The sequence below is a fragment of the Lycium ferocissimum genome, chromosome 4 (genome assembly GCF_029784015.1).
Source record: "Lycium ferocissimum isolate CSIRO_LF1 chromosome 4, AGI_CSIRO_Lferr_CH_V1, whole genome shotgun sequence".
Taxonomy (NCBI): Eukaryota; Viridiplantae; Streptophyta; class Magnoliopsida; order Solanales; family Solanaceae; genus Lycium; species Lycium ferocissimum.
Window position 1 is genome coordinate 65,711,581 of NC_081345.1, and position 6,154 is coordinate 65,717,734.

The window sequence follows — 6,154 nt, forward strand, 5'->3', positions numbered from 1 at the left end:
CAACTCAGGTACTTTTCCCCGTTCCGTTCTTCATTGTTCGACGACGAATGATAGTTTAATTGGTATCTAATGTAATGACCCGTTTGGTCGTTACAATGCTTTTGACCCATTTACCTCCGTTGACCCTTCCCTGAGCCCTATTAGTATGATTTTGACCTGTGGGGATCGGTGGCACAATTTTTGAGGTAGTTAGGTGAGTTTTATGATGACTTATGAGAAATAGAGATTTAAAGTGAAAAACGGTTGACCGATAGTTAACTTTTGGGTAAACGGGCCTTTTTTGAAAATTCATCGATTCCCAGAGGTTCGGATGGTTGATTGCGACTTGATGGGATGTTCAGTTCGATTCCCGAGGCATTCAGGAGCCTTTTGGGATATTGGTTGGAAAGTTGGTCTTTGGCCATTGGTTGTTAACTGGTTAAATAGACGTCCGTTGGGAATTTCAAGACCACGAGTTGAGTCCGTAGTGTGTTTTTATGTATATTTGCAGGCCTAGTTTACATCTGGAAGGTCTCGGGTGATTGTCGGGTTTTGGGAAGAAGTTGGTCAAAACCAGCAAACTGTTGGTGTCTGATGTCCCCCAGGGGCGAGACTGCGTATAGCGGACCCGCCTCAGCGAGGTCTGGTCCGCTGGCGCGTGATAGAGGGATTCATGGGAATTTGCTCCAGTGGAGAGAGCTCCCTTTGGAGCAAACACGCTGTAGTGGTGTAAGTGTCGCGGGAGAGGTCCCATTACCCTTTGCATCGAAAAACGCTAATTCACATTGTATTCAATGCTAAGTCAAACCCTTCATTTCCCATTCCCAAAATTATTTCTCCTAAGTGGATTCTTCTTGGGATAAGTCTCTCTAACCTTGCTTTCCTTTAATTACCATTTGTATGCTTGAATCTATGGTAGAAATCTATAGAACTAAAGAAAGAAGATGAGTTTTGACCTTTATCTTGTTATTTGAATTTTAGTCTTCCAATATGAGATTAATTGATTGATTTGGCTAATCTAAGCATGGAATTTCATGAATTAGTAACCAATAGGCTTGAATCTTCCATTATACACGAAGAATTGAAAGATTGAAAGTTAGGTTTATACCCAATTTGGGGTTTTTCCTTTGAATGATGAAATTGATCAATACTTGAGCTAATTTAGCAATTAGAGAGTATAATTGAACATCTAGAATGTTGGGTTACCTATTCCATCTTTGAAATACCTGCTTTACCCTTATGGGCCCATTTTCCCCTTTTTACTTTAGTTGATTTTGATCCGAACAAATGTATAGCAATATAGTTATCGTTGTTTCTCATTTCTAACTTAGAATTCAACAATGGCTAGATTTTGAGTAATTGAAGGCTCTTCGGAAGGGCAAAGCTCAGATTTGATTGTTCCTGGCTCCAGCGAGGTAGGTTACGACTTACCATCTCGTTGGACTTCGGTTAGTGAAGCATATGTAGAGTTAGTTGTTGTTGGAGAAAGCATGTTACGGCATTGGTTATGAAGTTGGGATGGATTACTTAGGATTGGTATTGTTGACTGATTTGTGGGCTTGTTGCCTCTTTCTGATTTATTAGCTTGTTGCCATGTGTGTGATATTGGACTTGAACTTAGTTGCCATGTTGTGATCATGGTATGGTTGTCTCTCACTTATTTTGACATTATCATGCATAGATGAAAGAACTTGACTTGATATTGATATTGTGATATGTGTCCATATGTGGCACAATTGGGATTGATATGATTCACTTGATATTGTTATTTTGCATTGCATTCATCCTCATGTCCATGATACATTAATAATACCTGTGATTGGTGCTGATGATGCTAAGTGAGAAGGAAACATTCGAGATTCTTTGGACATACTTCATATAGTAGCCATCTCTGGGTTGTGTGCGAAATGGCTAGTGGTGTGGTTGGTGTTCTGGAGTCATCTCTAGGTTGTGTATAGAGTGAATTATACATGGACTTCGCGAGTCCCCCATGGGTCATGACTATCGAGACGTGGAGGTATTCCGTCTGTAGCATGTGTATACGGAGACTTACGTTTGGCCAATGCATATCATTGCATTGCATATGCACTCATTACTTCATTCTCATACTTAATGGATTCTGACTTGATACTTCTATACTTGAGTTGTTGTTCTTAGATTGTGTTGTGTTTATACTTAATTGCGAGCATTTCTATTCTCCAGTTTCTTTCTTTATATATGATAGCTAACTGTTGTCGGCCTGTGATACCTACCAGTATCCAGTATTTGTATTGATACTATCTTGTTGTATTCTTTTCTGAGTGCAGAGTTCATGATAAGCCCTACTTCTACTCCTCGTGACTGATCCCGAGGCCCTTCATTCGAGTGTCTAGGGTGAGCACCTGACAAGCCCGCTACTCGGAGACTCATCTAACCCTTTCTTTATTTTCTTCCATTCAGACAGATGTTTTTGACTTTCAGACTTGTATTTCTAGATATTTACTTAGCTGCTATTGTATGATTCAGACCAGATGTGGAGGTTGTATTTAGATTCCGCACTTATGTTTAATTATTATTTAGACTTTTATTGCTTCCATTATTTTCTTTTCGTTTGGATGAATGATTAAGGAATGAGTTCGCCTACTAGGTGGGAAAGGGTAGGTGCCCACACAACTAGTGATTTGGGTCATGACAGGGACAAACAACGTGGTCCGAATTATGATGCGAGCATCCGCCCATAAGACCACAATTAGAGTTGGAGCCGCCTATTGAGAAAAGAATTTGAACTTTTAGTTTAATGATAAATCTTATTTTGTTAGTTGAAATTACAAATGCACCTTGTTTGTTTTTTGAATCCCTTTACTTGATTCATGTGTTATTTGCATCAAACAGTCTTACGTTAATATATGCTTTCAAGCTTATGACTCTTAAAATCCGGCTATACGCCTTTTTATTTTTTATAATAACATACAATTTCAAAATTTAAAAGACATATGAGCTTACACTGATTACTAATTATAAACTTCTGCACATGAAAGTACGAAAATATTGAAATATTTAAGAGATAAATTAATAAGAAAGTGACAAGCACGTGGAAACCAATCAGTTAATACAACAATAACATAACAGCGTGGTCCCACAAGTGAATTCTGGGGAGGCTAGGGGTGTAAACAGACCTTACCTCTAGCTTTGTGGAGTACAAAGGTTTTTTTCGAAAGACCCGCAGCTAAAAATATTATTTTTTCAAAATATGTTTGAAGAAAAATGCAAGAGTAAATAAGCTATGATTAAAATATCGAAGAAAGAAAAGTACCGATAACAAACAACTCGTAAAGATAACGTAAGTTTAAGTAACAATCGTAGTAATAAATTTGAAGGAAATTGAACAAAAATACTTGTTGTGGAGAAATTACTAGTTAGGTTGATTTTGACTTGGTAAAGTGGTTGGTTTGATTCCCCAGGGGCTCGAGGATATTTTGGTCTTTTGGTTGAAATTCTAGTTTTTAGGAGTTTGAGGGCTGATCGAGTCAAGGAGACCTCTTTTGGGAAATCCACGTGTGAGCGAGTTCGTAGCGTGTTTTATGCTAAGTGCACATGTTTGGATTGTGTCCGCGAGGTCTCGGATGAGTTTTGAGTGTCGGGTTGTGTCACAACCCAATCGGAGGGCCATGACGGGCACCCGGTGCTAACCTACCCGGGTACCTCTTAACGTACATTTTCATTTACATCTAGGTGAGCCACATGGCTTACTCATAATTTACATACATCAATAGTGCTAACCTCATTGGGCAACAACACATTTATATCATCATCAATAACTATGCCCATATCCATATACACAAGCCGACGAGGCTATCAAAATGATATACAAAATATGCGCCGAGAAGGCTGCAAGACATCTAACCATACACAACTATCTACGAGCCTCTAAGAAGAGTAGGAAACATCATATAGGTGGGACAAGACCCCGCCATGCCCACATGTATGTACACAAAAGAATAGTATCCAAAAGTTGTAGCTCTGGATGAAATGGAGCTCCTCTATGTAGTCCCTGAATGAGAAATCTATGGATCAAGCCTGTCTCCCTATCCACCTGCGGGCATGACGCAGCGTCCACAAACAAAGGACGTCAGTACGAATAATGTACTAAGTATGTAAAGCATAATCAACATCATAGTATAAGCATAAAAGACAGCATAAGAATTAGCATAAGATGGGAGAATCAGGAGGTAATAGAGTCATTTGTACCTCTAGGGGCCTTCATTATATCTACTTACTTGTCTTTCATAGGGATCTTCCATTTCTAATGCTTACTCATGTTCATACATACATATATATTCGTATTCGTATTCGTATTCATATTCATATTCATACTCATACCGCACCCGACCACAAAGGTTCGGTGATTCACGTACCTGGCCATGACAAGGCTCGGGGATTATACATACCTGGCCCTACCAGGGCTCAGTGTTATCCGTACCCAACTGCAGAGGTGCGCGCGCGATAAGTATCATACCCGGCCATATAAGCTTGGTGTTACATAATAGTCATACATACTTAGACACGTATACATAAAAGTCCATAAGTATCATCAACATCATTGCTATCATCGTCTCTATTACATCTATCCTTAGAGGATCAAGTATCATATAAAAGAGGTACTAGTAACGTGAAAGTATCGAGAATCATGAGCTTTGGTAATCTTAGAGATAGAATCATTTGGAAGACATTATGGAACTCATGAAAGGATGTATAGCAAAGGAACCATGCCTTAATGAAAGAAGGGTTAGCCTTACATACCTCTTTGTCTTCTTAACTAATTAACGTTCACCGTCGAATCTTAAACAATCTACATTAGAAGGATTCATACCATAGTTAAGCCTTAGTGATGCTCTTAAATTCAAACTGGAATAATTCATGATCTAATGAAAATTAGGCAGCATTTCCCCTATTTCGTCAACTTCCACCATATTACAAACAACTCCCAAACATCCATAATAAACCCACAATATCATAATCAAATAATCACATTCCATTAAGCTTTCAAAATTCATCCTTATGTTCAACTTATACCGATAACCTCACACCCATTTTAGCACATTTTCATACAATGCTTCCTTATCACTATTACTACCTTCTATAACAAGATTATACCCATATCATACTAAGAATTATGACTAAAGTTAGCTTACTACTCAAAAACATCATAAAAGTCACATTTAGCCCTCATTTTCTACTTTCTTCTTCTACCCAAGTTGTTCAACAACCAAGCATTCTTAATAACGTGAAATAAGCATGAAAACTAACCTTTTATCTCATGGGAATGAGCTTTGGAGCAGCTATCAACTTAGGTGAAAACCCTAGCTTCAATACCCAAGAATCTCTTGTAGTCTACTAACCCTAGGAAGTCTTCTAACACATGAACACTTTGATTCTTGATTCTTGATCTTTGTTTTCTCTTGGATTGGGGTGGAATATACTTGGAGAAGGGTTTTGAGCTCTCAAGACTTGTGGAAGATGAAAAATGAAATAAATGAACAAAGGTCTTCTATTTATACAAAAAGTTAAAATTCAGCCCGATGGACTTATACAGACCACTTCTACGTTCCGTATAATATTATACGGTCCGTATAAGTGGAACGTATAACGCCACCATTGGAAAAGTCCCTTTCTGTAAAGGTCGAGTTATACGGACCCCCTTATACGGTCCGTATAATATTATACGGTCCGTATTAGTGGAACTTATAATGACACTATGGAAAAGTCCCTTTCTGTAAAGGTCGAGTTATACGAACCCCCCTTATACGGACTGTATGAGTGGTCGTATAACTCCCAGTTGCGCGAAACTTTCTCTCGGTTATTCGTTTGACTTCCAATCCTCGTGGAACCTTTTTGGCACTTACATAATACTTCATTAACCATACAATAGGCCCTATAGCAACCCCTCAAGATATTCTAAATAAACATTAGCTCAATTATAGCGAAAACCTTTCCGAACACGACTTATATTTCACTTCCTTCAACAAACTCAATTTCACATATTCGTATGACTTCTAAATCTTATGGTATGCTCCTTAAGTTATCTAATACTTCCCTTATTCTTGTAAGAACTTCATGTTCATCTTAAACTCGCATTGGTCTATTTTCAAGGCAACAAACCCGAAATTTTCGAGGTGTAACATTCTTCCCCCCTTAG